This window comes from Pinus tabuliformis, chromosome 6 (assembly GCF_031772625.1).
Source record: "Pinus tabuliformis cultivar Carrire ecotype Pingquan chromosome 6, CPIR1, whole genome shotgun sequence".
Taxonomy (NCBI): domain Eukaryota; kingdom Viridiplantae; phylum Streptophyta; class Pinopsida; order Pinales; family Pinaceae; genus Pinus; species Pinus tabuliformis.
The window spans coordinates 95,316,350-95,327,699 of NC_142292.1; the positions used below are offsets into that span (position 1 = coordinate 95,316,350).

At 38.8% G+C, this 11,350-nt stretch overlaps 1 pseudogene; it reads left to right on the top strand.

The window, feature by feature from the left end:
• The window catches only part of LOC149257429 (BTB/POZ domain-containing protein At3g44820 pseudogene), a 31,521-nt pseudogene extending 20,420 nt beyond the window's left edge, over window positions 1-11,101 (top strand).
• The last annotated feature ends 249 nt before the right edge of the window (window positions 11,102-11,350 follow it).

An 11,350-nucleotide genomic window follows, 5' to 3' on the forward strand; every position in this document is an offset into this window, starting at 1 on the left:
ATCCATGAAATTGAATGGGGATTTCTTGTGAACTCCAACAATATTTTGGGACCGCAGGCCTCTAACCTACACATCACAATACATCTGTTTGGGAGCATGTGCACTGAGCATCATAAAAGTAAATCTATTCTAAGTGAAATCTAATCTATGTGCAGTCTAATCCAACATGAGAACATAATATGATGAGGTTAGTTGTGCAAAAAAGATATGTAGTGCAACCTACATCACTATGCATAACATGCATGTGCTAAGTATAGTCATATAGCCAATGTAACTTGTTACCGACCACTAGTGGGTGACCCCATAGGATAAATTTTCTCCTAGATTTGTCTTCAGCTGACAGCTAGTAGCCCCTCGCCAACCACCTGATAGGTTTGATGTGCTACTTTTTTCCGCCACCTGAGTTAGCCATTGTGTACCTTTGCTCATCTATCATGATCGTATGTTTGAAGGTGGGCCATCCAATCCCAAAAGTATGATTTTTCATTATGTAATTGGGTGTTTATGATTGTTTTTCTTGGGCATGGATTACTGGGTGACTTGTAAGAAGGAAAAGCTTTGACTATACTCTTGTTTCCTTATCTCAACTGGGGGATTAGTCCTGAATCTTAGTCCCATGGGATCTGCTTTATTGGATACTATTTTTAGGAGTGGCACTACATGGGAAACCCTAATTTTGGTTGTGTGGTCCTGCTTCCCAATACCATATATCTCATTCCCCTCTGCTCATTACAAGACCTTTTCAAATTAGCCCTCTTTGGGTCCACATTTGCCCATTAGGTCTACAAGATGCTAGCCTCCCCTTCCCCTTGTCCACACCTTGGGTCGGGCCTGGAACGATGCCCTAGAGGTTGATGCAACTAAAAAAAAGATAAAAGCACAATATGGCCACATACAATAGGAAATGTACCACAAAATGCAAAAGATGGTTGGGACAATAAAATTTTGCACGTGGGAAAAATCCAAATATGAGCTCTACGCACTATCATTATGGTCATCACCATGGTTCCTGGGGCCCTTATGAGTGCCCCTTGCATCATTAAAGAACCCATGAATGTCCCAACCTCCTGTGGGCAATGAACTGCCCCACTTTAAGGGGTAATCGCTGCTTTGTCTTACACATCATGCTCTCAACCCCTTGACCCTCTAGCAGTAAAATGAAGAAAAATCAATAAAAGGAAAAAGGAAAATGAAGAATTGTGGAAAAGAAAAGGTCGGGTTAAACTCATGTACCACGATTGCTCTCTCGTACATTCATATACCCAAGGTGTGGGCTTTCCCCATCATAGCTACCCTCGTACCATGGCATGTGGCTTGGAGCCCTCCCTTTGTCCCTTCTTTGTTCCATCATTATTTCACATGACACCTGCCATTTTAAGGGTGCACCTTGGACCTGTCATTCCCTTAGAGGTTGAAACAAACTAATAGGGTCCTTCATTAACCTCTCCTACCCAGGAAGGTAACACTAGTACATGTTCAAAGCCCCAAATTTGGAAGGCAAACCCACTATGAAGTTCTCACATCTGCCCTTGATTAACAAGCTTAGTTTCTCAATTGCACTAATGAATCATTGTATTGGAAGGTGAAGAAATGCATTGGATCTTATACAGGATTGCAAGTGGGTTTTCATCTTGGACTTTGCCTCCCTATACGGGATCCAAGCACTCCAGAGGATCACAATTGCATTTGTAGGATGAGCATTGAGAGCCATGGGCCTTCATTCATGTAGAGTATTGATTTCCACACCATGGGCTTCTTTAGCACCACGATTTTCTAGCTCGTGCCCCTGTTATTTAGAGATGATGATGCTCTTGGATCACATCTCCCCAGCCAGCTACACATTGCACTCAACACTTGGTAGTTGTTCGAAGGCCCAAATGAGGTTATGTCTTTGTTAGGGAGACATAGGAGGGCATGTGTCATCTTCTAGCCCTCATTGATAGAGCATCGTCTTGATCTTGAGCCATTTGGAGACCCATGATACCCATTTGGAGCCCACAAAGCCCAAATAGGGGTTGGAGTTGTTTTGCAGCATAAGAAGGGTGCCACCCTCTTTATCATCATTTTTGAGGTCCCCTCTCACATTTTTAGCACATGTGGCCTCAACGTTGTGTCTCTAGGCCTCCACGCATGCATGATGTCTGCCTTGCATGGGTTTAAGAGGGAATTTAATTTAATTTTTGAGCTATCATGGTTTGCTTGTAACCCTGGCTGGGTTACTTAACATCTTAGGCATTTGGAGGGGCTTTGTCATTTGTATTTTGAACTCATAACGCTTGTATAAATAGGAGAGACCTAGTCTCATCCTAGCATTACACTTTGGATTTTCGATACCTTCATTATAGATTTTCGGACCTATAGTTGTGGATGGTTTTTGGAGATTTTAGATAAATTTTGATGTTTGGATAAATATGTTATCTTTCTTGGAGCTTCTATTTGGCATTGTTATGGATGGATATGTTCTTTATTATCTTGTAAGTGCTCTTTATCGATAAATTTCTGATTTTTATTGTTTAATGCATGGAATGTTGTCTCATGGTTATTAATGTGCCCTAATGGATGAAATATTGTCTAAAGATTGTAACTATTGGGAAATTTTGCATGTATTATTCATAGATAGTGAATGAATGTATGTTTCTAGGGGATTTATTGAATTTGCATCCTTGAAACTCTACTAAAAAGTGTCATCGAAGTATAAATATCTAAAGGTGTTGTGTAGTTGCTTCCATTAGGGGTAGCGAAGTTGCTTCTTTAGGTCTTCGTTGAAGAGTGAGTTGCCAAAATTGAAATTATCGTTGAATCCATAGCCTCCCAATGGTTAGGCACTGATCCTAAATCCTTGGTGGTCATCTTTAACTCGAAAATTATCTCTCACCTTCATTTTTTGAACCCTTAAGGATAAGGAGGCCTCTCTAGGGCTTGGTGTGAAATCCTTTGGAGGAAGGCATTTTGAATTTCGGTTGGATAAGATTCTTCCTTAGTGTCTCCTCTAGGGATCCTCAAGTTTTGAAGGAATTCCCACAATGGAATCTCCATAAAATTTATGCCCTAGCCATCACATCAAGAGGGAATTGTAGAAGCTAATCCTTCAACTTTGGGATTTCTTTGAAGGAATTTTCTTTAGTTATCATTGGAGTAAAACATTAATTTCCTTTTCTCTTGTCTACCTTGACCTTTGATGAACTCGTATCTTGCTATATTATTCAACCCTAGGTCTCGAGTAGCCATCTTTCAAAGGGGTTTTTTTCGTGGAAAATCTTACTAGTTGCTCCTAAGCTCACACTTTTGTTGAATTTCTAGACTAATATCACCTTATCTCAATTAATATTGATTAATTAACCATATTCCCTAAGTTTAGACTTAGGAAATATTTTAAAAAACGGTTAATAATCTAATTGCGACATTTCTAGGTGGAATTTCCAAAAACAATTTCTGGGTTTTGGAGATCTCACGTATTCTAGCCTCTCCACCAAATTTCGTGGCTAGAACACATCTGATGCTACAAAAACTAACAGTGTTGGCTTCCCTCATCATTGTTACCCTTGTACCATGACGTGGCCTGGAGCATTCCCCTGATCTCCACTCTGTTCCATCACTAGATCACTTTCCACCTACCACTTGATGGATGTACCATAGACATGTCACCCCCTTTAAAGGCCGAAACCACCTAATAGGGTCCTTGGTTAACCCCCTTATTGAGTTTGGTGACACTTGTACATGCCAAAGCCCACTATGGAAAGGAATGCCACCATGAAGTGCCCCATTGATTCCATGATTTGTAAGCTCTTTTTATTGATTATCTAATGATTTGTTGTATTGAAGGGCAATGGGACACATTGGATCTTATGCAGGATTGCAAGTGGGTCTCCATTTGGGGATTGGTCTCCCTATACGGGGTCCAAGCCCTCTAGATGGTCACATTAGCACTTGTAGGGTGAGGGTAGAGAGCCATGGACCTCCACCATAGTAGACGACACTTCATGGATCCCCAACGCCATTCATTGATTGCTCGTATTATACATTTTGGGTGAGGATGATGCACTTGGTTCACCATGCCCAATTGGCTCCACACTTGCACCATTCACTTGGTAGATGTTCCAGGGCCCAGATGAGGATGTGTCTCACTACAAGAGACAAAGGGAGAGCTTATCTCATTATCCTAGCCCTTACAGATAGTTTACAGACATTATTGATCCAATTGGAGACCCATGAGGATGTCATTGTGACCCCACACCCAATTAGGAGCACCACATGTGGCTTGCTTGGAAAACAAGGGGCCAACCCCTTGTCCACTATGTTTGGAGCCTTTTCACTCAACTTGTCACATTTGGACTCCATCAGGCCTCCTCAATGGCCCAAGGACTCATTGTATTCATTATTCTGCCCTCTTGAGAGGTTATTCTTTGTATTATTGAGCTATCTTAGTGGGCTTGTCACCAAGTCATGTCATTATTGAGCATTATTTTATTATTTGGGGCTAAATAAGACAAATTAGGCTACTCGAATCACCTAGTGAATTGTATAAATAGATGAGAGGATGTTTCATTTCTCTCATCATCACTTGGATTGGATTGGTATCTCTTGAGAGATTTTTCGCACTTTTTGCTAGGATAAACTTTTTGGAGTTTCTTGATGCACTATGATGTTTGTATTTTCACTATTGTCCTTGGAGCTTCTTTCTAATGCAAAGTGGATGACTGGATATACTCTCTCTCTCATGTAATTGAACTTTTAATGCTATTCTTGCCATCTTACTTGTCAAATGCATGTATATTGCTATCATTATTCTTGTATGGGTTAATGTAATTCTAAATTCTTCTAGGACCTTGAATAAGTGATTTAATGCATGCGTTGCTCTTTGAGGGATTGGGTGAATGTTCCTAGAGGCACCTCTTAGGTTGAAAGACCTTGAAACTTCATCTCTTTGGAAATTTGAAGTATAAATCCTTATTGACATAGTTGTTGCCCTTGGAGAGGCTAGCAAAGATCAATTAGGGCTCCTATCATGAAAATTCTCGATCTATGTGTATCTTGACTCCAGTAAGCCCAAGCAATAAGGCACTGATCCTCGTATTGCTTTGGTGGTCAAATTTACCTCTCTATTCTTCACTTTTCCAAATTTTGGGCCTAGCATTAAAGGGTCACCTAGGGCATCAAGTGAAATCTTTTGTAGCCATCCAAACACCTTGAAAATTGGTCCACAACTGCGTTGCGGTCTTCTCAAGGGGTCCTTCAAGTTTGAGCACAATCCGGCAGTGAAATCCCGAGATATCGCAAGCCCTAGATTGAGGATCATTTCTCTCCCTAGGCTGATTTGGGTTAGTGTCCTCATTTAGATCATTGCATTCAAATTCTAAAATAAAATTAGTCCTTTGATCCTATTCTCTTCCCTAATTAGGTCAAGCCCCTCTTTGGTCGATCAACTCCATACCCTTGACCTAGTTTGGGCCACTTGGGTTCTCTGTGGTCCCACAACTTTATAACTCAAATTCCACAAGGATTACATAGAATCCATTTCTTTGTAAGGATCCTTAAGTTTAGGAAGCCCCTTGGCAAGGCATATCCTCTAAACCTAGGCTCAAGTATCCTCTTAGCCCTTCCTAGAGAGCCCATCACCATGCTTTTCAAGTAAGTAAGACATATAATTAAGCCTCTCTTATCAATAAGCTTTAGGAATCACCCCATATCTTATCATTGATCCATCTATTCTTGTGATTTCTCTCATACTGGGACTCCCCTCCATCATGAAAGTCCATAAAGAGAAAGGAGCTTTAGCTGAGGTGACAATGGGCTATCGCTCCATTGTTGCTCCTTGACCTAGTAGTTTCTCTATAGGATCCCCTCCTAGGACCCCTGCTAGTTTGAGCGGTAACAAGCCACACTTATTTAAAATGCAAAAGATGGCTAGGACATTTGATTAATGCGTGAGCAAAATCTTAGCATAAGCAATACCCCCCTCATTATCTATCACCAAATTCCTCAAGCACACGACGCTTCATATATAAAAGGAACTCTTGTATTGTCCCAACCCTGATGAGTAGTAAACTAACTCGTGATTAAAGGGTAATGAAAAATTCAAAAGCAAGATTGGGATCCTAAGTTATGCGTCCAAATCAAAGCAAATCATATAGAAGTAAAAGTGCACTAGAGGGGTTGAAAAAATAGGTCGAGGAAAGGGTAATTCATGCCTCCATGATTTTTCCTTCCTTATGTCTATACACTCCGGATGTTGGACCTCCACTAGCTGGTCACTTGTCTATGGCGCCTTGCTGTGAATTCTTTCACACTCCACTACCACCATTTCCACACACACCTATGAATTGATGGGCTAACTTGGAACATGTCACTTCCCTTGGGGGTTGGAAAAACCTAATAGGGTTATCCATTAGATCAGTGTTAATAATATTGGTGATATTCGAAAATATCGCGATATTTTCGGCAAAACGATATATCGCTAAGAAAATATCACGATATTTTATGTTTTGAAAATATCGGCAAAATATTGCGATATTTTGAAAATATCGGCAAAATATCGCCACATTTTGAAAATATTGTCTATGTTTAAAAATCTAAAAAAAATTATTTTTTATGCTTGCTGATATTTGCCGATATTTTCGCCGATATTGCCAATAAGATGTTTTCTAGACCCTCGCCGATATTTTGCTGTTACCGATATTATCAACATGAGGTAACATATTTATGGGACTTGACCTAGTTAGACATTTAAAGGTGAGCTTTATGTGAAGTATTACTATGCCCCCAACATTAGGTATTGTCCATTATGATGCATTTATGGTTATTGTCCCTAATGATTGGTGATTTCACTTGATTTTGAGTAAGGTTTTGTCAAGTGGTATTGTCATAGCAGTAGAGGCCTTTGGAGGCATGATTATCACTCTATTCAGTAGCATATCAAAGGTTGATTTACCCATTCCTAAGAGAAGATATGACCTTGTTGATGCAGCATTTCCCAACCAAAGCAAAGTGTTGGGCTACTTGATGATTCCACATTATAATTGACACTCTGAGGTACCCCCAAATGTTTAAATGTCGACCTCATGAAGCTTGGTGTTGGAGATATTGATGATGTGCCTAGTGGACCCAACACACCCCTAAATTGCTCTTAACACTATTTGATGGGCATTGCTTGTTCTAAAGGTTGGATGTTGATGGTTACCCTTTAGATGACTAGAGAGGGGTTGCGCCTCACTTTTTTGTCCCAATGCTTGAGTAGAGAAATGCCACATCATCCTTCTTGCCCTTTAGAGGGTGACGTTGGCCACCATGGTGATGACATCTTGGTTTGGAGATATTCCCATGGACATCGAGCTACTCTTTAGAGAATGGAGCACTCATTAGCCATTTAACACTTGTGGCATTTAGAGCTCATTTGGAGCATGACAACATAGTGGAGGCATTTTGTCCCACACATATGGCCATTTTGGCATCTTTTGTTATGTTTTTGAGTTATGAGGTTGGCTTGTAACCTCTCTCTTGTGGAACACTCAAAGTAAACTTGTAATTAGGGATTTTTACTTGTATTATTGTAGAAATGAGGGAGTTAAGTCTCATATAAATTCAAACTCCACTCATTTCATTTCATCATCACACGTTGCATCACTCCTCTCAAAAAGAGTGTGAATTAGTCCTTTTTCACTACTTGGGAAAAATGTAATATTTATATGGTGTGACTTTCTCTTGGAGATGGAATTTTGTGAGATATTTTCTTGGGATTTAAATAAGTGTAATGCTTTATCTTCTATATTTTGCATATCGTACGTGTAAAGTAAGGTTTTTATTTTGTGCCATGACTAACTGCTAATTTTATTGTGAAATCTTGCTCCATTATATTATGCAAAATTGTTCTCCTGAAACCTATAAGGAAACTCTAATTATGCATTCCTTATATTTAATTTCTCCCCTCACAAGGAAAATATTTAGGGTTTCAAAAGTGGATGCCCTAGCCATCCCCCTTACTCCATCAAAACCTCTTCAAGAAATTTGAGCCCTAGAAGACTCCATTAAACCCTTGTAGGATAAGGCACTAATTTTTATTGTGTTGATCACCATAAATTTTATTAAATTTCATCCTCTTTCCCTCATTCCTAGACATCTAGGGTTAGACGCTAGGTTTTTAGGGCAAATTTCTGCATGAAGAACTATTTGGCTAGCCGCTAACCCTAGAACTAGCACATCCTCTTATAATTGAAGAACTGCATCTATAATTATATAAGGGCAAAATCACGCAGAGTGCATTCCTGAAAATCTTTATTTAGGGCTGACGTCATCCCTCATTTTCTGTTTATGCATATATTTCAGCCGTAAAAATCAATTTCCTACCCTAACCCTAGTCTCTATTCGAAGTTTTTTGTTCCTTTGTTATTGATTATCATTGGAATGCATTTTCTTTGGCCCCTAGATGACATTGTGCACCTTATTATTGCATATAAATCAAGCCCTAAGTTATAGCAGCCTTATCCTTGGTACAGGTGTAAAATATTTGATCCTTGGTATAGAATATCTAGGCCTCTTTAAGCTTTTTCAGTACTCTATGCCATATTAAGCCTTTTCATTCATCACCTTGAGCCATAGCATTAGAGTACCCTTTAGGTGATTTATGGAAGCCTCCCTTGTGGTCGAATACCATTAAAGAGCAGGAGAAAGGTTGTTGAGGTGATAGTGGCAACCCTTTCTCTTGTTGCCATAAGGTTTGGCCCCACCTAGTGAGGTTTTGCACTGGACCTACTAGATTTTGCAACAACAGGACCATGATTGGAGGCTTGGACTACAAGTTCATTGAAAACCCTTTGGCTTGGTGTTGTTTGATCATGTATTGAAGACTTATTTGCACTTTCATGGAAGACATTGGGGATGTGTTGACTTGGAAATTTTAGCTCAACAAGTTTCATGGCTTGGTTCACTCTTCTTCAAAGACCATTGACAACTTGTGCCCACATTTGGAGGGCCTTTGGAGGCCAACAAGGCAGCTTGGACCATTCCTCCTCTTGCTTAGGAGTATCAAACCCCCTTTTATGGGGCATTTTCTCATCTTTCATTGCACGTGTCTTGAATACATTATTTTAATGATGTCCTAGTTTGGTTAATTTTAGGAGTTAGATTCAATTTTCTTTAGCTAGATTTAAGGATTTAAATCAAAGAATGATATTTTATTGTAAAGGAAGTTAGATCTCACTCTATAAATAGAGGAAATATTCTTCATTTGCACTCATGGTTGGATTGTAAGAGCACTCCTCTCCTTGAATCTTAATGGAAATGTTTTTATGGGAGCATTTTTGGTGTTAAGGGCTTACCTATGTGGTGAATTTTTTGATTTAGAAGTTGTTCTTTCTTGGTTATATTTTCTACATGATTAAAGAGTGATTACTCAAGACTGCCACAAGGGAAACTTTGTCACTTAAGGAGGATGTATCCTTCTCACACACACTGCTTTGTTGGTTTGGTATCATTTTTAATCCTCCTTGTTAGGCCATACTCCAAAGTTCCTTAGTAAGGGCTTTGATTATATTTCATGCCATATTTGATCTTGTGGTTGAAGGCTTTCCCCTTGGAGGGATCCCTTCTAGTGCAGCTATGATTTCATATTTTCTTTGATTAGTCAAAGGGTTAATTTAGCTATCAGGTTTTAACCTCTTGCCTTAATCAACAAAACACATGATAATTGAATTAAGAGGGTTTTCTTCTTGATCTCATCTTGCCACTTGATTCCTCGTAACTTCCTAGCCCTAGAAGGATATTGTCACTAATCTTCATATCCATCCATCACCTTTTTTTGCATTTTACAACAAACCCTAAAAAATCTCCAAAAAAATATTTTACGAAGGCTACCATTGACACCACCTTGTGCTCTTTTGACTAAGCCTCAGTGATCCTAGTAGGGAATCTCTGCTTGAGTTGGAGCGTTGGCCTAAAGTGAGAGGGTAGGTTGTTGACGTGACAATGACTCATGAGTGACCTTCCTAAAATATTCCCATCAGATTGTGCATTGTGGATTAGGCCTTTTATCACGAATTACAATTCGGGTGGTAAAAGAATGCTTGGTTACATGGGAAAAAGATATACTAATAAATATCAAATTAAATTATAATAATAATAATAACAACAAGAAATGAAGTGAAATATCATAATCACAGGACATGACCCATCAACCATCATAAGTAGTCAATGAATACAAGTATACTGTCACATCGCATTATATCAATCATTTTACAATCTATCTTATTTATTATTCAATTATATATTATTTACATCTTATATTGATTTTTAATTATTTGTCCTTAGTTTGGATATTCCTCAGTAAATGAACTTTTGTTAATTTCACCCCAAGCTTTTATATGTTTGTTAAATCACCTAACAAACTCTGCTGAATGTTATGTCAAATCAGCATGCATAACTAGCTCTAAAAGTTCCAGTGTTCCAGTGCTTTAATTTGTTTATGTTATTTGGAAGTTCCAATGTTCCAACTTCCATCTATTTATGTACTAACTGTTTGATCTTCATTTGAATTGCCATGCCACAGGCACATCCTTGGCTGCTGGAGAGTGAAAAGGAGCAACTGTGCCAAATAATTAGCTGTCAGAAGCTCTCACTAAATGCATGTACTCATGCAGCTGAGAATGAACGCTTACCACTAAGAACCATCATTCGAGTTTTGTTCTTTCAACAGTTAAACTTACGGACAGCCATGGAAAGATCCTTGCGTCTTGAGGGGAGTGATAACATCATAACCAATTCTCATGCAAGCTTACCTACTCATGACACTCAGGTTGAACCAGGCCTGCACGAAGAGTGGGAAACTGGTGTTCATGAAAACCAATTTCTTAAATTAGACATGGATAATGTTAAGTCTAGAGTAGCTAAACTTGAACAAGAATGTGCATATCTCAAGCAAAAAATTCAGAAAATAGGTAAATGGAGATGTTCATTGGGGTTTCTATCCAGAAAGATTGTTCGTAGACTAAATCCTCAAGCTACTAAATTGCAATTAAGTGCTATAGAGAGTGAAAATCTAAATCAGATGCAACCTGTTGAACAAGCTCCAGTTGAACAGTCCAATCATAGGAGAAGTTTCTCCATCTTTTAATGATTATCTAACATTATTTGTTATTTCTTTATCTCATTCAAAAAACTTTTATTGAGAAATATTGTGGAGAATGTCTTATATTTTCTGAAACTTTAAAGAGAAATGAGTTCCCTGTTTTAAAATGTTAAGGATCTATCTCTTTGTTAGAGCGTTCAAGAGAATAGACAAGGTGGTCAAGCAATCCAGTGTCAGATATATATGAGTTATTCATGATTAGTAATGCACATTTGGAGGATTGGATTCAGAAGA